General features: G+C 34.5%; 1 long non-coding RNA gene across 3 annotated transcripts; it reads left to right on the top strand.

Annotated features, from left to right (window-relative positions):
• Positions 1 to 11,230: 11,230 nt before the first annotated feature.
• LOC135150119 (uncharacterized) lies at positions 11,231 to 14,434 on the top strand. Of its 3 annotated transcripts, none has more exons than XR_010288427.1 (5): positions 11,231 to 11,382; positions 12,000 to 12,606; positions 13,368 to 13,768; positions 13,912 to 13,976; positions 14,070 to 14,434. It is a non-coding gene; the product is annotated as an uncharacterized LOC135150119 (long non-coding RNA). The 3 variants fall into 3 exon arrangements; XR_010288426.1 differs by having other exon boundaries at positions 11,231 to 12,268; positions 12,417 to 12,606; XR_010288425.1 differs by having other exon boundaries at positions 11,231 to 12,606.
• Positions 14,435 to 20,879: the final 6,445 nt, after the last annotated feature.

Raw genomic sequence — 20,879 nt, 5'->3', positions numbered from 1 at the left:
CTTTCCTCTTCTTCACGGTGCGATGACTATCAACTCCCCGTCAATACGTCAAAGACTTGGGTCTTAGAACGAAGATCACCTCACTTCACTTCACCTCACTGCAAAAGTTAGAACACAATATCCACAAGCAAATATATCCTTGTTTTATAAAAGTTTTGGTTCCGCAAGTTTTAGTCCAATTTTAACCACGTTGAAATTAGTCGATTATAACGTTTAAGTATGGTGGTTAAGTCGTTGGTTCAATTTTAACAAATTATATCGCGCGGAGAAATATAAGTTGTTGATATTAATAAGATCGAGTGATGAGTGAGTTTTGAAAAGACGGAGTCGAAGTCGAGCAAGATATATCGCACACACTCTCACGAACGCAATCGAACCAAGTAGCTTGTTCGGATAACACCCCGCGATAGCGAAAAGGCCCAAACGGGGTTTACCACCGAAACAAGTAAAATCACTCACGTCACACACGTTCGAAAAATAAACACGTAATACCACGTATCTTATCTTAATGATATCCCCACCGAGCACAGGGCTGAAAAATGGGTTTCTCACTAAAACAAGAAGGGTATGGGAGTGATGGGAATGAGAGCACAAATATGAGTTAGTGAGCAAATAAAGTTAGTGCACAATATTCCCGATAATAACGAGTGGCCAACTCGAGTATTTTGAAATCAAGAGAGCTTAAGATGAAGAGAAATTTGTTTAAAAAGCCCTTTGAAAATGGTCGATTAAGACTCGGATAATTGAAGCTAAAAGAAACCACTTACACGATTATTCCACGAAAGTTCGCCGGAGAAATTCGTCAGAGGTTCGATACGACTTTAAGCACACGAACGAATTTGGGCAGCCCTTCGGGAGGTTGAAAAGAGTGGTTTATGAAAATGCTAAGATGAGCGGAGCTTGGTTGGGTGGAACGAAGCTTCGGGGTTTAAAACCTTGTATATATCGGAATATATGTAGAATCGAAGGTTTTAAAGATGAAGTAGAAGAAGTGAGCACTTGAATAAACTTTGGGAGAGTGTTTGTTCTTCAAAATCTCAGCATATATTTGGCTATTAGCTCAGGAAATATGAATGGGTGGAGGGGTGTATTTATAGGCAAGAATGGGTGGGGTAAATGTAAGAAAAGTAGAAGTAAAAATGCAAATGGTAATTTAGCAAACCTTGGCCACTACTCCACTTTGTCCCCTTGTCCCCCACACCTAAAAAGGTGTTCTTGACCAGCATCTTGGACTAAAAATTCAGGGCATTTAATGCACTAGAAGACAGACACGCTTTACGAGATACCGATAAAAACCGTTACATTAAAAACGCGATATTTCGAATCGTGCGAAATAAATTACGGAAAAAATATGATAAATCTTAGAATATTAGAAAACGGCATTCTGGAAATTTTGGTAATTTTTGGTCAACCCTAGCTTGGTCAAACGTTCAGCCAGTGATCGGGTCGGCAGACAGAAAACGCTCCGAAATGAAAGTTCTCGGAAAATCACGAAAATTTAACCATGCACTAAGAATAATATTTAATTGGCTAATCTCAAGTTTCAAGTCATTTTGGCAAGTGGAAGTATTTTATTTGGATTTAAAACGATAAATCAGGTTTTCGGGTTTCGAATAAAATACGATAATTCTTTAGAAATTACCAGAGAGAGATTATGGCCAAACTTAAAACTTGAATAAATACTTAAAATATATTTCCATTAAGATAAAAAAAACTTTTGAGGGACGGGAATAATCTTAAGGTATTTAAACCGATTTTCTAAGATAAAAGCCGTTTTATGAAAAACCGAAACACTTCGTCTTTTGAAAAATACAAAAGGATACTTGACGAAGGTTTTGATACCAAAATACTTAGAAAAATATTGTTCATGATAAATCATGAATTTGATACGTTGAAAGAGCTTTCTAAGTATTGCGAATATTTTTCTCCGAAAAATAATGAATTTGAGAGACCGGGAGAAAATATTTCAGAATTGGTATAAAAGTGATATTAATATTTTAGAGACAAATATTAATATGGAGAAAATAAATCCTTCCTTGAATAAAATAAATCTTGTGGAATGAAGGATTTAATAATTTTTGAAAGATTTAAACTAATTTATTCCGAGAGATAATAAATGTTTAAATATGGAATAAATTAATTTAAATATAAATTTTGTAAATAATGTAACATGAGTACTCTAAAGAATACCAAATCTTGATAGTCCTTTTTCGAGCTTCATGTATTTTAATGTTGCAGTAGCAAGAAAGAGGTAATCGTAATCTCACGAAACGCCTCTGCACCACTATTGCGTAATCAGAAAAATTTCCTTTAAAAAGAATGTATTTTGATACGAAGGAATATTTAGAGATTAAAATTACTTGCCAAAAATAACTTTCCACTTTTAATTAATCAAATAAATTAATGTCCTATTTGGGAGGATTACTAGGTGAATTTAATTTTAATGTTTGTCACAAATACCGAAACAAATATATAAATAAATTATATATCGAAGATATCCTTTCAATCTTCCCCTTTTTGGTATTTGTCAAACAAACACAAAATTAAATTTTAAAAGTGTGTGCTTCCCCTACGTGTATGCATGAGTTTGAAAATTAATTTTCTCACACGAAGCACTAAGCAGAATAAGGGGTAATCCTTCCGATTTCCTGAAATAGACAAGAAATTTGTTAGAAAGTAATTTTTGCAATTTAATTTGGGAAGGTCTTTAAAATTTTTAAATTTTGTACGTTATATAATAACGTCTTCTTCCCGTTAACATTCATACGTTTTTCTTCCTTTTTGGAGTAAACGTTTAAAATTATATAACGTTCTTCTTCCCCTTTTGGTTGATAAAAACCAAAAAGATTTCTATTTTAGGGAAGAGATAGTTTTAAAATAAGTGTGATGGGAGATTGATTCCTTTCGTTCCCATATTTTAACATATTTTAACATATTTCTCTTTTTGAATATTGTCCTCAATTCGATTCAAGTCGAGAATTTAAAACCGATTTTCCGAATTTTTCTTTAATTTTATTTGTAAAATCGAAAATGAAATTATCGATTTATATATATATAGTAGCCAAGTCAGTTTTATACTTTAACTTGTAGAAAGAAATCGAATTTTAATTAATTCGAGAGCAGTATTTAAATCGTTGCTCGTTAATATTATTAATATTTATTCAAGTCGAGATTTAAATCATTCGATCGAGAATTAAATTTTATATTCGGAATATTAATTTTGAGATATTAATCTATCAAAATTAATTTCGATAAATAAATAGTGTGTGTTTTCTCGTGTTTGCAGAAAAATAAACGAGACAAATGTATCCGAAATATTGTAGGTTTTATATTACAATCAAAATGTTCCTAGTAATCAGTGTGGTTCACTGATTATCACGGAACAGAAACCCACAACAAGTTTATTTTTGTACGCCAGTAGAAACAAACATTACTGGCCCCACACAAAAACAACCTGAAACAACAGAAAACATTAGTTTTTTTTTTTTTTAAAAAGTCAACCGGTTCAAACAACCGGTCCAGCAGCCACGAAGCCCAAGTCAGCATTGAAATCTGTCAGATTCGGCAGATTAGCAGTCACAGAAATATCTCCAGCACACACATTCTCAAAGTCCACGTCATCAACAACATCCAAATCAATAACAGGCTTTTTCCCTTTGTCTACATGCTCAATCCCCATTTTGCCTTCTAGATCTGTAACTTTAGAAGAAGCTTCTAAGAGTTCATTTTTGAGAGCCTCAATCTCATGTAAATTATCCTCATTTTTAATCTTAAGCTCATTAACAACAGCTCTTAACACTTCATTTTCTTTAGCATAGTCCCGGTTAATAGATTCCATAGGTGGGGTAGGAGGACCATACTTATAAGGCACTATGTCTTTAAGGGGAACCTTTTCAACAACTAAGTTCTCTACCCTACAATATTCTACACGTTGAGCAAACACACGTGGGGTAGGGATTTTAAACAAATCAAATACAGCAGTGAGCAGAAGACCATACGGCATATAATCCAGTTGAAAAGCAAGAAACATGTTCAGAATAATCACATAAACCATGTTAAATTCGAGCCTATTGGTTACTAGCTGATACATAATTTTCAAGTCGATAAAATCAAAGTATTGATCACCTTGGGGTTTAGGCAGAAGATTAGCCCTAAGTATGATAGCTAATTGTTGGAAACTAGGCTGAAAGTGCTTAAAACTCACTCCACAATTTTCATGACACAACCCTATAGGAGCTTCTGTTCCACAGAAAAATCCTACGTGGATTTCAAAATCCCTTTGGTTGAACCGATATGCCTCGTATATATTAATACAAGGCTGAGGGATATGGGCCGGGTCGATCCGGAGGGCCCGATAAATTGTGTGCACACTAACATGTATATTCTGCCCTTGAACAACACTGTCAAACTCGAAAAGGCCAGCCTGATCTCGTTTCGTAACCAAATTACCGTAGAACTCACCCATGAGGTAAGTGTGGTAATTTTGTCCACGATAAAAGATCAAGTTGTCCCACCTAGCAGCCATAATAAACGAGTGAACATCCCCTTTTTGTTGAATAAAAACCATCATTCCCGTTTGAAAATTTTTCATCATCTTGCTCAACTTACCAACATTTGAAAGATTTATGACCCTTGGAACCCGAGCACTCGAGGAACTCTTCCTTCGCCTACTATAGAGAACCGGTGGGAGGGTGATAGGCGGGGAAATGGTGTTGGAATAGAGTTTAGTTTGGGTTTGGGATGGGTCAAGGTTGTAGTTGGTGGCAAAGGGAATCTGGTTTGGGAGATAGGGGTGATAGTAGTGTTGAGGTTTTCGAAGGAGGGAAGTGGCAGTGGTAGTGTTTTGTTTAGGTGTGTAGTATTTGAAGGAGGAAGTTTGTTGGGATTGGGCAAGTTGTTTAATCTCCATTTTATCAAGGAGATTTGGGTCAAAAGGTTGGCTGTTTGGGTCTGGGTTGGGGTTGGAGGGAAGTAGTTGGAAATTCATTTGGGTGTTATATGGTTAAGTGTTTAGGTGTAAAGGTTTGGAAAGGGACAGGAGTATATATATAGTGAAACGGTTGGGGTCTGTTTGGCCAGGGGAATTTTGGGTGTTTTGTTGGTTTTTAGGAATAAAGGAACCGATTCTCTACATTAAATGGAAGAACCCCACAAGATGACATCAGATTACATGGAGTTTGAAAAATTGGATTTTTGTAAGATCTCTCCTTAAATGAGACAAGACAGCTTTTTGAAATCCGTTTTGTAGAAGACTTTTGAAAAGTTATCTTTTAGAAATGTTGAGCAAAAATGATTTTAAAACCGGGTCAGGTACACTTGTTTTAAACTCAGGGGACAATTCACTGTTTAAAAAGGACTGATTTGTTTGACATTGTAATTCAGGCACAAGGAGCACATAATAAATTACAGCTAAGCAAGCAAGCATGCATATACACATCAGTCAAGTGAAAATCGACACGAATTTTGAGTTCCAAGAAAACAGTACAAGTTTTAATTGTTAAAAACTCCCAAATATTAAAAGTATTCGAGTTTTGTCTTTTTCAAACCAATTCGATTTTAAGAAATCTGAAATTCTTAAGTGTCAAAAATCGAGTCGAGATCGTTTTAATACGAGTTACAAAAGATTTCAATTTTTATTAAGTCTCGAAAGTCAATTAGTCCAAATTTTACAACTGTGATTAAAAAAAACTTTTTAGCTTAAGAAACTTTGTTTTATTTGGAAAACCATTCGAGTGAAATCGATACATGGCAAATTCGAAACAAACAAGGCTAGCAGATGAAATATATCAATTTTCAACCAAGCATATAAGAGACATACAAGCATACAACTTACAGAGCATAAATCACAAGTAATGTTCAAAATTCAGGCTTATAGAGAACTGAATACCTGAATTATTACAACCCAGAATAACCTATATTAAACTAAATCACTCTAAGGTATTTCAGGTGACTCCTAATTCTAAGTGGCCGTTAAACACACCAGTGTCAAGATACTAGGGCTCTCAAAGGGATCCCCAGCCATGTCTTTGTGTGTGGGCAGGTGTGTGAGTGTGCCAATTTTATTAATTAAGGAATTAGATAATTATAAGGAGTCCTAATTTATCTAGAAACCTATCTATTACCAAGGCAACACACATTTATACAGCTGGCAGAATCAGAATAAGTCAAAGAAGCAAATTCAGCCACAGAGTATATTTTTAGTTTCTAGGAGACAAAATATCCAACTGGCATAGTACAGAATGGTCAGATTATGCATACAACATTAAATTTTCCAACTAGTACATGGCAGAGATAAGACAAATGTGGTCAAGCAGATCAGATACAAGCATTATGTACATCATCACAGCATAGTCAAGAAAATTCAAGAAGGCAAGCATGGCAGATACAATTCCAGCAAACAAGTCAAGAAGTAGGAAGCTTATTTCAGCAAATACATGGCATGAGTTGCATAGAAAGTATAACTGAAATTTTAAGTAAGCAAGCAAGCCAGTGTTATCAAAAATGACAGGAATCAGTACACAAAAATGATAGACATCCAGTATTTTCATATATTCATTTAAGTCCAGAAAAGTATCAAGTATTACACATACACCAAGAATTTAGACTGCAAATATATAAATTCATGAAACTGACATTAGCAGAAATTGCAGTTTAAGCAAGCACAAAGTTAAGGCTTCAAATATCAAGAATATGCATATGCAGATATCATTTAAATTTCCACATGGTACAACACAGACATATGCAGCAAGTACAGGATATACAAAGAGACAGAGCATTTCAAGTTCCAAGATCAAATAATATATATATCAGGTTACTGGCAAGAGTCAGGAAGCATATGTTATCAGGAAACATTTAAAGTTTACATGTCAAATCATATTTCATACATGAACACAGATTGATTTGATCAACTAAGCATGCTTATTAGTCACTAATTTTTAGAAGAATGAGCATGATAGATAAAATTCTAGCATATGAATCAAGTGGTATTAAACTTATATTAGCAAGCACATAACATGAGTTATAAAGGAATCATGGCCAGAGTTTCAAGTATTTTAAACAGGTCATGCCAATTAATTAATTTGACAAGAATCAAGTAGTACACAAATTTCAGTATTTCCTTATCATGTTAAACCACTTAAGTCCATAGATTTGTATACATAGACATACAGCTAGCAAGACATAAGATTTTCAAGTATTTCACATAAATCAAGAAGTCAGGCTGCATGTGTATATGATTTATGAACCTGAAGTTACCAGAAGTTGCAGTTTAAGCAAACACAAAGTCAAGAGAATCTTATGTAAATTGCAGCAAAGAAGTAAGAATAGGCATATCTCTCTTAATTTTCACACAGAATTCATGGCAGATACACAGACTTTGCAGGATGAGTAAGAGTTTGGCCAGAAACATAAAATCTTCAAACAACCATACAGAGAAATTTTCATACAGTTGAAATTTAACAAATTTACCAAGTCCATAAATATAGCAGACAACCCAGAATATATATATAATCAAGCCAACTGATGCATTTATCACCTTATTAATCACTTGTAACAGTTATCTTAGCATTCAACCTCATGGTATACATATATCCAAGTTACAGATAAGAGTATATTAAGTATCATAATCATAAAATTAACAGAAAATTATCCAAGAGGAATTAGACACAAATTTTATCAAATAATTGAAATTTTGAGTATATTGCTATAAGCCTCTATATTTTTAAATAGTTTTCTTTTAAACTGATATCAAACAGGACAATTTTAGTTTGGTTAAAACTTAAGGAAAGGCAATTTTGAGAAGCAGAAGATCATTTTGGGAAGACAAGATACACAAATTTTATACACAACCAGAATCTCATGGTAAGCACTCAATTAAGTTCAATTAAGCCAACAACCATACAAACAGAGTGCAGACTCACTTAGGCACATATTTCACTAGGAAACAGTTTATTACATGGCCCAAAAAAAACTTCATGTTAATATGTTAATCAGTTTCAAAATTCCAAACACAATTATTCTTTTGAGAGCATGATTATACAGATCACATATCCAAATCTAGACATATATAGTTCCCCTTTTTTTTTTTAAAACTCATTAACACAGTATTACATTAATCTCATGGTACTAGTCTGAAAGCTTATGTATATATACACTTATCAATATACCAAGAAACCAGGAGATCAAATACACAAGTAAGGTCAATCCCTTAATCATGATAACGTTTAATACAGCAAGGAGAACACACATCATCATAGGCATTTCAACATACAGAACATATATATATATATATATATAACATGGATTTTAAGCATATTAAGCATGTTAATCAATCTTTTAACAGTTTATGCATACACTGGCAAGCACCAAACACTTTCAAATCAACATAAAATAGATAATACGCGGCTTAGGCCGTAGAACCCCTCACCATAGTCTCAGGGCATAGAGCCTCCTGAGATCCTTACCTTAACATGAGTTTGCGAGTTAGTAAGATGGAGGTTCTGGAGTCTTTATGCGAGCATGGTGCAGTTGAGTCAATCAATTATCTCGGCTCTCAAGATAGAGTTTTGGGTTGAAAAGCCCTAGCTCACAATGCGATGTGAATCGCTCTTGAGAAGCTCGGAGATGACTAGATCGAGCTACAAATGTAACCAACAGTCATATATCAGCCAAAGGTGACCTAGGGTTTCGAAACCCTAAAGTCCCAAATGGCCGAAACACACTCCAATCGACTTGAAACTGTCGATCCACCCATAGATTCATCATTCCTGCAACATTCTCAACACAATAAGTCAGTATACGTTGGAAAGCGCAAACCCTAAAATCAGGGTTTCGATTATTAAGACAATAGAATCAAAAGAAATGATTTGTGGGGGGGTCAAATAGGCAGAGGGTTATGTGCTAATTGTTCGCCGAGTGTAGATCGCATGTAAAACTGAGTGTAACATCATTGATCGACTCCGATCTGCACCGGAATCACCACCAAACCTGAAAAAAAAACTCGATAACCCATTAGAGACATCGAATTATGAAACCCTAGAGAGAGGGTTTTGAAAATCAAAGTGAAATCAACCGAGATTAGTATAAATATATATATAGATGTTGGATTATGACCTAATCTCATCGTCAATTAAGGCGACGACAAGATTTCGGGGTCGAAATCCATTTGTTGTAACCTACCCATAAGATTTAGATCGATTTAAAGCAAAGCCAGTGTTTAGATCGAATAGATGAAGTGTAGTAAAGATCGAATTGAAGAGGCGATAAGCAGGACGCATGAAATCGCCATTGAAGAGAAGAGGGAACTCGAGAGAGTTCGAGAGAGAAGACTCGAGAGAGAGTCGAGTAAAAAGAAATGAACAGTGTGCGGCTGAGTGTCCTCAATACTGTACATATATATATATTTGTAACTCGAGTGGCTAGGATTAAAGGTAGGGTTTTGACGAACGGCCAGGATTAAAACTAGTAAGCCGGGTCGGGTTTTGATCAATATGGGTAGGTTTAAGATCCGCGAATAAAACAAAAAAACTGAAAAGAAATTTCTGAAATTTTGATAAATCAGTTTTCGAAAATTAGATATTAAATTGTATAAAAATCATAAAAATAGTTTAAAATTATATATCTCCCTTAAAATATTATTGTCCAAATTATAAAAATAATTTCGAGTGTATTTGGACAAAATTTTAATGAAAAGTAATTTAGGAGATAAATATAAAGTAATTATATTTACCAAATTTAGGGTAAATAAATATAATCCACAAATTGATAATTTCATAAATTTATCCAATTTTTTTGAGAAAAAAGGTATTTTAAAATTATATTGGATAAAATTATGTATAATTATCAAACACATAAAATTTTGTGGATATTAAAATATATTATTATTAATTTTGGCAATTAAAAAGTGTGTATTGTAAATAGGATTAATGCCATATATGTAGTATCTTAGAAATATTTTTAAGAAAATATTCGCTCGCCTAAGAAATGTTATCAATTGTATACGAAATAAATCAGTGCTCTAACTCATAAAAGTCCGATCAATAAATTCTTATTGACAAATCTGAACTTTAAGAGTACACACAAGAAGAATTCCGTTTGATAAAATTTCTTGCACGTAAGATGACTAGTATATATGAAAAAAATTCTATTTAAAATATATTTGGCCAAAATTTATCACTTTGTATATTCCAGCATTCCTAAATCCAAACGGAGTTTAGCGAATCTTTCGGAACTTAAAGGCTTTGTGAATATGTCAGCGACATTATGCTCAGTTTCTACATGAGTCATTTTGATGTCACCTTTATTGACATGATCACGTAGGAAGTGATGTCGTATATCTATATGCTTAGATCTTGAGTGCAATACAGGATTTTTACTTAAGTCAATTGCACTCGTGTTATCGCATAAAATAGATATCACATCAAATTTAATATTATAATCCGCTAATGTTTGCTTCATCCATAATATCTGTGCACAACATTTAGCAGCGGCTATATATTCAGCTTCCGTAGTGGATATAGATACAGAATTTTGTTTCTTGGAAAACCATGAAACTAAACATCCACCAAGGAACTGACACGTACCACTAGTACTTTTTCTGTCTACCAAATGTCCGGCATAATCAGAATCAGAAAAACATACTAGTTCAAAAGGTACACCTTTAGGATACCAAAGGCCAAGATCCATCGTGCCTTTTAAGTATCGTAATATCCGTTTAACAGCGGATAGGTGCGATTCTTTTGGAGCAACTTGGAATCTAGCACACTTACAAACACTATATTGAATATCGGGTCTACTAGCGGTAATATATAGCAAACTACCAATCATGCCTCGATATTTCTTAGTGTCAACAGGAATTCCTTTCGGATCTTCTGTTAATTTGTCAGAAGTTGACATACACTACACCATAGATTGGATTTCGCAACCACTCAAAAGAAAATTTCCTCAATTTCGTTGCCATTGAAAAAATAAAATCAGTATATTGCAATGCCGAAAAAATCGTTGCGATATGATCAAAATTTCATTAAAAATTTTGAAAGGAGTATAAAAGGAACTATCTATTGCAATGTTACCAGAGAGCGTTGCACTAGATGATATTTTTGGGTCAAAAAAATTGGCGGGCCAATTAAAATATCAGAGCGGGATGTATGAAATATTTTGGTGGGCTTTTATCAAAATATAGAAGATAGAATACACTCCCAATTCCCAAACACTTTCTCGACCTCACCTTTCACAAACACTCTAACTGACAAAAATAAGACGATAAAGAGAGAAATATGGAGAGAGAGAGAGAGAGATGGCGATAGAGAGAGCCAGGAAGAAGGAAAGAGAGAAGAAGATTACATTGAGTGAAGAAAGCACGCCATCTTCCCCTAATCGCTCTAAGTATGTAAGGGTTTATATGTTTAATTGGCAGGGTATATGTGTTTAATTGAGTTTGTAAATGTTTTTAATTGATTTTTTTGTTGTTAATTTGGTCTTACACTTGTTAAATCAAGGATTTATGTTCTTAATTAGGTATTATATTTGTTTAACTTAGGGTTCATAGTTTATTTTATGGGTTCTGTTCATTTGTTAATTTAGGGATTTAATTAAGGGTTCTTGTGTTTAAGCTCTATTTATCATGTTTTTGTACTGTACTAGAAAATAGAAAATTAATTAACTTGGTAACCAGATGAGAATTAGAAATAGGGTATCCCAATAAATGCTTGTCCATAATTGGACATTACATGTCCAGAGTCGAGTATTTGTCTGGCTGTCTCATGTAATATATATGTTAGTTGTTGAACTTTGATCCTTAATCACTGATATTGGATTATAGTCTGCTTAAATGGGGACTTCCGGCACATTCTTGTTTATAAATATGGAGGGAATGAGTAGATATAATTATGATTGGCAGCTGGGATAAAATGATGTTTATTCTTGTTGAAAATGTCAAGGCTAAAAGATTGATTGGTGGGTACTTTTAATTTTAAGTCTTTTACCATATGTTTTTCTCCCAGGTTGCAAACTTTTTAAAGCCTATCAAGTTAATTCCTAATATTGTTGAGCTAGATAGTTTAAAGGTCTCTGGTGACGTATGGTTTGGACCTGGGATCATTCTTAAGGTATCGAAAATAATATCTTCACATAGGTGAAGTGGCTTTTAGGCTCTTCTGGTAGATATGAATTAATGAAGTGTAAAGATATGTTTACTATATTTGTAAACATATTTTTGTTTCCAGGATTGGGTAATGCCAAAATTCTCACTCTCAACTTAGACACTGTTAAGGTACGTTCATGATTTATTTTTGCAAGTATTTAATCATCATGTCCTTAATTTATCTTTAGGACCAATAATTTTATTTGATATTTGGCAATTGAATTAGTTCCATTTGTTGATTCCTATGTTCTGATAAATTTTAATTGTTATTTCCTAGGCACTTATTGCAGTCTCTGACTTTCTGGCACGTTTTCCATCTCTATTTTATAACTTAAAGTATGTGAAGCTACCAAAAGGATATCAACAATCAAGTCTATCTGGTACATTGAAAGGTTACATGCTTGGTGGTTCTCCAGAAGCCAGCATTTTAACAGCAAACACAGGGAACTGTACCACTTTGTAAATCAGTAATATTCTTGTTCTACCTCTGTAGGCACATAAAATTCATGTTACTTAATAGTAAGGCTATATATATCTTTTTTTTATTTTGATGTAGTTTATTGTTGTTCTGTTTTTTGTCTATATATGTGCCATTATATTTCCAAAAAATATGCTATATCCGAAAAGTACTCATTGAAATCCCGAGCAATGTAATTTTAAGTTTTACTCTTCAACTCTTGACTAGTTTACCCTTATGGCAGTAGAAACGTAAGTGCTATCTAGCTTAATAATTTGGCTATGATTAAATTATAAATTGTGCGTATGATTATTACTTAAGGATGATATTGGCAGAAACCTTTATGTATACACGTTTTCCCTGGTTAACATGTAGCAATATTGTAACCTTGACCGCTGATTATGTTCTCTTCATAAATAGTTTTTCAGTTGATTCATAACATACCTTTTCATTTAACATCCTCTTATTTGCTTTTATGATTAATTCCAAGTCAGTTTATCAATATTTCCTCGTATATGGCGACGAGTAAAAGGAAAAAAAAGAGTGAATATTCTGCTAATTTCTTCTTCAGAACCCTTGTGTAGTAGTAATGTTATTTGTGTAGGACTTCAATTAATATAGTGTTATGCACAAAGGCTGATTTGTTGCTAATTAAATTCTTGCCCAAGATATATTGTAACTATGAAGCATATGATATGATTGTGTGTGTATTCACTTGGGTTTGGTATTTATTTCAGTTTCATAACAGTACCCAATCATATTTGGTTTCAGTGCCAACTCAGAATGCTTTGCTTTCGGAGCCTGTTGCCAGAGCAGGAAATGATCAACCAAGCTCTTCACGGGAAACCATTGGTTTTAGGCTTTGGAAGGGTCATGAGGTTAAGTCAGAATTTGTAAGCTTACTTGAGCGGATTACAAAAAAGCACCCACTCTGAAGCACATCACTTCCAAAGTCGATATTATTCAGGCTATGATGTTGAATGTGTTTTGCACAACAGTGTCTTTGTATATGAACACGGCAATAACTGATGTCAATGCAGACATGATCACAGAGTACAAGGCATTATTTTATGACTTGTAGAGACGGGGATTTGATATAAGTTGGCTGGTCACACGTCTGAACTGTGTGGAAGAACTCCCATATTCAAAACCCTTAATTAAAAATATTTTAGGTAAAGGCTCGTTCATCTTAAATGGTCATATTTAACTGAAGTTTCCTACATTTTTTAGGAACTGCTCATGTAATTAAGTTAGAATATGCACTGCTATATTGTTATGCATATACGTAAGATCACGCTCTATTGACCACTTTCAGGAACAATATACTGCACTTACAAATAATTCGCACAATGGTACATAGGATTAATCTGTTGTCCATAGGTAACTGTCCTGTAGGTGACAAACTTTTATTTATTTATTTTTCTTACTATTCTAAGGGATATTTGACATGATTATATACTTGTTGGTGTACAGGATATTAAAGGAATTAAAGGTCTCTAAGAAAGCTTCTGATATGGAGGATAAACTTAACAAAAATTGAAGACAATCCTTGGACATATATAGACTGAGAAGAATCTCTGACTATATATTAATGTCGAAGAACTATGTGCTGGTGGTCATAATTAACAAGAGTCAAATGCCGATAGCAATGCAGCTGATTATCCATGATAAATAGTATTATGTTCTAGACTTGGCCCATGTTGATGGCAAAAATTGATGTACTTAACGTATTTGATGTCTAGGAATGATTATACTTGTGATTGGTAATAGTCTTAGTACTGTTTTGATATTTGTTGGTGTTGAACCTTAAATGGTGGATTAATATATTTTCGAAATGGTCATGCCAAATTTTTTTGTTCATACTGTTGCAATATATGTTTATAATGTTGCTTTAGAGGTTGCTTTTGCTATTGTAAATCATTTAAATAACAATGCATTAGGACCAATTTTTGTTGCCACAGGTGCTATATGGCAATGTTTAAACTAAAAAAAAATGTTGCAAATTTTGTTGCAATACAAGAACAAACTACAACAATGAATTAAATGGCATTGCTATAGAGGAAAAGTTGTTGCAATATGTGACGTTGGCAATGATTTGAACTTGTTGCAATACATGGGTTAATTCATTGCATAATGGGTCTTATGGCAACGGGGGCAAAGTTAACGGTCGAATTTTTGAAAATCATTGCAATAGACGCTATTGCAATAATTTTTTATAATATAGCAACTATTTTCAGGGGTTGCTAAATGCAATCTATGGTATAGTGATAGGAGATGATATGGGTCTAGCATTCTCCATATCAAATTTCTTGAGCATTTCCTTACAATACTTAGATTGTGAAATATGTATGCCCTCATCGGATTGCCTAATTTGCAAACCCAAAAAGAAATTTAATTCTCCCATCATACTCATTTCGAATTCCTTACTCATATTTTCAGAGAATTCTTTACATAGATCATTATTTGTTGAATTGAAAATAATGTCATCTACGTAAATTTGGACAAGTAGTATATCATCTTTTTCTTGTCGTGTAAATAGAGTTTTATCGGCCGTTCCCATCTTAAAATTATTCTCTAATAGGAACTTACTAAGCCTTTCATACCAAGCTCTTGGAGCTTGTTTTAATCCGTATAAAGCCTTATATAGCTTATACACGTATTCTGGATTAACTGCATCTTCAAAACCGGGAGGTTGCTTAACATAAACTTCTTCTTCCAATATTCCGTTTAAGAAGGCAGATTTCACATCCATTTGATATACTTTGAAATCTTTATGACACGCGAAAGCTAGAAACATACGGATTGACTCAATTCTAGCTACCGGTGCATAAGTTTCATCAAAATCAATTCCTTCCATTTGAGTATATCCTTGAGCAACTAATCTTGCTTTATTGCGAACAACCGTTCCATTCTCATCTAATTTATTTCTAAACACCCATTTAGTTCCAATAATGGAAGTATCCTCGGGTGGAGGAACGAGTTCCCAAACTTTGCTACGAGTGAATTGCGTTAATTCATCTTGCATTGCGGATATCCAATCCTCGTCTGGCAAAGCCTCTTTAGCAGTTTTAGGCTCAATTTGCGAAAGAAAACTAAGATGATTTACTACATTTTGAACTTGTGACCGGGTTTGAACTCCTTTCGTCAAATCCCCTAAAACATTATCTAAGGGATGACTTCTTATCAATGGAATTTCTTTAGGAAGTTCATCTTCGGTTTGCAACAATTCTAATGGATTATTAGGAGGGGAAATACCCATATCCATATTTTCGAATTGTCGAATAACATCTTCAACACCATCCGCTTCGGTGTCTTCTTTATCAACAAGATCAATATACTTCGAGGGTGGTTTTGATTCATCAAAAGCAACATTCATAGATTCTTCCACCACAAGAGTTTTAAGATTAAATACACGATATGCTTTACTATTGGTCGAATAACCAAGGAATATACCTTCACTTGACTTAGGATCAAATTTAGTAAGGTAATCCTTCGAATTTAAGATAAAGCATTTGCTCCCGAAAACTCTAAAATAACTAACCTTAGGAGTTTTTCCAAAATAAATCTCATAGGGAGTCTTTTGTGTCATAGGACGTAATAAGACTCGATTTAGAATATGACAAGCTGTAGACATAGCTTCGGCCCAAAAATATTTAGGACGACGATATTCATTAAGCATAGTACTTGCCATTTCTTGTAAAGTCCTATTTTTCCTTTCTACAACTCCATTAGATTGAGGTGTGTATGGAGCCGAGAAGTTGTGAGTTATTCCATTATCCTCACAAAAAGTAGTGAAACTAGAATTCTCAAATTCCTTACCATGGTCAGTCCTTATATAGACAATGGTGTTACTTTGTTGATTTTGAATCTTCTTACATAAAGAAGCAAATGATTCAAAAGCATCACTTTTAGATTTGAGAAATTCCGTCCACGTAAATCGTGAAAAATCATCAACAATGACCAATGTATAAGAACAACCTCCGAGACTTAGTACCGGAACCGGTCCGATTAAATCCATGTGTAATAACTCGAGAGGTCTAGAGGTTGATACCATAAACTTAGCTTTGTGTGAAGCTCGTATTTGCTTTCCAATTACACAGGCTTCACAAGTACGATCTTTTTGATAGTTTAACTTTGGTATACCCCTAACATGATCATTCATTGAGATATTCTTTATTAACTTCATATTCGCATGTCCTAATCTACGATGCCATAACCAAGGGTCATCTTGTGTAGTAAATAGGCATACATTAGAATGTTTACTAATATCGCATGTGTACACATTTTTGCTACGAGGACAAGTAAGCATTAATTTTCCATCCTTATTTAAGATAGAACAATGAGTAGGATAGAAAATCACCTTATATCCATTGTCGCAAAGTTGACTAATGGAGAGAAGATTATACTTAAGTCCCGTAACTAGTTGTACATTAGCAATCTTGAAATGTTCATTCCCGATGTCGCCAATGCCAATGATACTCCCCTTGCTACTATCTCCAAACGTGACACTTCCAGCGGTGACCTTTCTAATGCTTTTCAAGAGTGACTTATTACCGGTCATATGTCTCGAACAACCACTATCAAGATACCACATGTCTCGTTTAGTAACAAGGCATACCTACAAAACAAATCAATAGAGTTTATAGGTACCCTTTTGTCTTGAGGGTCCTCGGGTTAGAGTATCATGATAAACATTTGCATTATAGAAATTAGGCATGGTATAAGCATGAGTGGGCACATAGGAGTTTCTAGATGCATTGTTCCTAGAATAATCATAGTATCTTGGTTTTTGATAATTGCCACCTTGATACATGTTGTTTCTATCATTTGAATAATACATGGTATTTTGAGGATAGAAACGATGACTAGGAACAAAATGACTTCTAGACGATTGACCATTAGTATATGCCTTATACCCTGAATTTCTATTTTGATACACAATGGGTTTTTGAACATAACTAAACTTTGGTTTTCTTTGAGTGCCATCCACATAGTTATTAGGTACAAAACGATCAACCTTTGTATGTGTTTTAGTTCCTTTACGAACCCACATATACTTCCCCTTAATCTCACCATTCTTTATCTTGCAATATTCAACCGTATGTCCATCTTTATTGCAATAAGAACATTTATACTTTGGTGTTGCGGGGACAAAAGTAGTTTGTTTCTTTCCTTGTACAAACTTCTTAGGTTGAGCATTTTTATCATATCCTAAACCTTCATGGTTATATGATATTTTAGAATGTACCATTTTATCTAACAACTCATTTCCTTTTGTGAACTTTTGAATTGTTCTCTCAAGATCATCTTTTTCTTTGCTCAAAATATTAATTTTGTCGTTAAGAATCCTTTCTTGATCCATAACTTGAGCTAAGATCTTGGAGTGTTCATCTTTAAGCCTTTGAGTTTCCAACTCGAATATTTCATCTTTTTCACTTAAGGCATGAACCAATTCATCATTATCCTTTTGAACAACCGAATTTGACTTACCTTGAGCCAATGACTCATTTTGAATTTTTAAGTTTAGTAAGTCAACATGAAGCATACGAGTGTTTTCATTTAATTGTAACTTCTCGTTTTCTAATTCTTCGGTGTTCAATACTAAGGATATATTTTCGATTTCTAGCTTTGTAACAACATCCTTATACTTGTTGTTTTCATTTTTCAAGAAATCGTTTTGTTCACATAAAGATGAGACTTCCTCCTCGTGTTTAAGATTTAATTCACTAATCCGAGAGAGGGTATGTTGATTTACACTATTATTTCTTTCATTCATTTCAACCAACAAATCAATCAAATCACTTTTACTCATGTCTAGCAAGTTTAACGAAGAGTCATTAAAAAGATGCATATTATGTAAAAGTTTGGTACGAGAGCTTACCTCATCATTTGAAGTGGAGATGTCCGATGACGAAGAATCATCCTCGAGAGCCATTAAGCACAAGTTAACCACTTCTTCCGTAGCTTCCGAAGTTTCTTCATCTTCACTTAAATCCCAACCATTTTCGGCCACGAGAATTCGTCCCTTAGAGAGCTTAGGATATTCCCGTTTAAAGTGACCGGGTTGCTTACACTCAAAACACACATTAGGTGTTTCCTCCGGATTTTGTTCTTTTGGCTTAGGAGGAGTGTAAGTACCATTGTTATTGGCATTATTATAACCATTGGGACTTTGATTGATTTTGCCCTTGTTATAGCCCGTGGTAGGATAATTACTCTTATTGTTAGGAGTATAGTTTTGAGAGTAATTTGGCCTTCCATTAGAGTTAAAAACTCTTTGTTGATTATTCGATTTAAGGAAGCCTTTTCCATACCGTTGAGCTTTACTTTGAAGTACACGACGGAGTTGTCTCGTTAATAGAGCTATCTCGCTTTCATCGAGATTTTGGAGTTCTTCATTCAACTCTTCGTCGTTTTCATCTTCATCGATTAAGATGGACTTCAAAGCCATATTTTTCTTTTTGTCTTCCACTTTAGGAATGACCTTATCCGGAACATTATCTTCTTCGTAAGCACGAAGGTTCCCGAATAAGTTATCGATGTGGTAATCATTGAGATTGTGCATCTCTTTGATTGTAGTAACTTTAACTTTCCAACTCGGAGGCAAAGATTTAAGAACCCGACGATTCTTTTCGTTTTGAGTATAGTTCTTTCCGAGTTGAGTTAATTCATCGATTATACGAGTAAATCTTGTTTCCATATCGATGATATTTTCTCCATCTAGGAGTTTAAAGTTCTCGTATTCTTGGATCAAAGTATCCATTCGAGAATCTTTTATGTCGGTAGTTCCTTCATAGGTAACTACTAACTTGTTCCACATTTCTTGTGCGGACTTGCAATTGTTTACTCGTTTATACTCTTTTTCTGCAAGTGCACTTGTGAGAACCATTTCCGCTTTAGCGGCGATATTCATTCTATCTTCTTCATCGTGAGTGTATTCACTTACTTTCTTTTCGATGATAATATCGTCGACAATTTTTGTCGGAAGTATTGTACCATCTTCTATGGCCATCCAAACTTTGACACCTTGACTTCTAGCATAAATGCGAAATCTAGTTTTCCATGTGGCAAAGTTTGTGCCATCAAACAAAGGAGGTCTAGAATTTGAGAGACCTTCACTACAACCGATAGCATTAATAAAGGCCATATCGGATCTACTTTACAGAGTGCTTTTATAACCGTAGCACTTAAAAAAGTAACTGCTCTGATACCAACTGTTAGGTCCCGATAGATGGTTTAATTAAGCTAGAAGGGGTGGTTGAATAGCTTAATCACCAATTAAAAATATTTATGTCGTTTTAAAAAGTTTTCACCCCTTCTTTAGAACTTGTATCGAGAGTATTGGCAGTTACGTGCGGAAGTGTAAGAAAAGAAAAGGAAAATATCACACGAGCGATTTTATCCTGGTTCGCGGTGGCTAACTCAACCCTTGGAGTCCACTCACCCCTACTCCAGTCCCCGAGCTCCTCCCCGGACTCGAGATTTTCTCTACTATAAAGAACTCCTTTACAGTAGGCGGAGAAGCCTTTACAAATATATATCTTAGAGCGTAACTCTTCGTTACCTCCTCACTATAAATGTAAATAACAAGACTTGTCTCGGAACGTAACTATCCTTGTTACTTCCTCAAAGTCGTTGCACCTCCAGTGGTCTTTGTACTTCTAAACCTTTCGCCGGTCTTGGATCTTAGGTATTAGGTCTTGGGTCTTTCCTCTTCTTCACGGTGCGATGACTATCAACTCCCCGTCAATACGTCAAAGACTTGGGTCTTAGAACGAAGATCACCTCACTTCACTTCACCTCACTGCAAAAGTTAGAACACAATATCCACAAGCAAATATATCCTTGTTTTATAAAAGTTTTGGTTCCGCAAGTTTTAGTCCAATTTTAACCACGTTGAAATTAGTCGATTATAACGTTTAAGTATGGTGGTTAAGTCGTTGGTTCAATTTTAACAAATTATATCGCGCGGAGAAATATAAGTTGTTGATATTAATAAGATCGAGTGATGAGTGAGTTTTGAAAAGACGGAGTCGAAGTCGAGCAAGATATATCGCACACACTCTCACGAACGCAATCGAACCAATTAGCTTGTTCGGATAACACCCCGCGATAGCGAAAAGGCCCAAACGGGGTTTACCACCGAAACAAGTAAAATCACTCACGTCACACACGTTCGAAAAATAAACACGTAATACCACGTATCTTATCTTAATGATATCCCCACCGAGCACAGGGCTGAAAAATGGGTTTCTCACTAAAACAAGAAGGGTATGGGAGTGA

Source organism: Daucus carota, chromosome 2 (assembly GCF_001625215.2).
Source record: "Daucus carota subsp. sativus chromosome 2, DH1 v3.0, whole genome shotgun sequence".
Classification (NCBI taxonomy): domain Eukaryota; kingdom Viridiplantae; phylum Streptophyta; class Magnoliopsida; order Apiales; family Apiaceae; genus Daucus; species Daucus carota.
The sequence above is the reverse complement of the archived record's forward strand: the minus strand, read 5'-3'. Positions and strand labels throughout refer to the sequence as shown.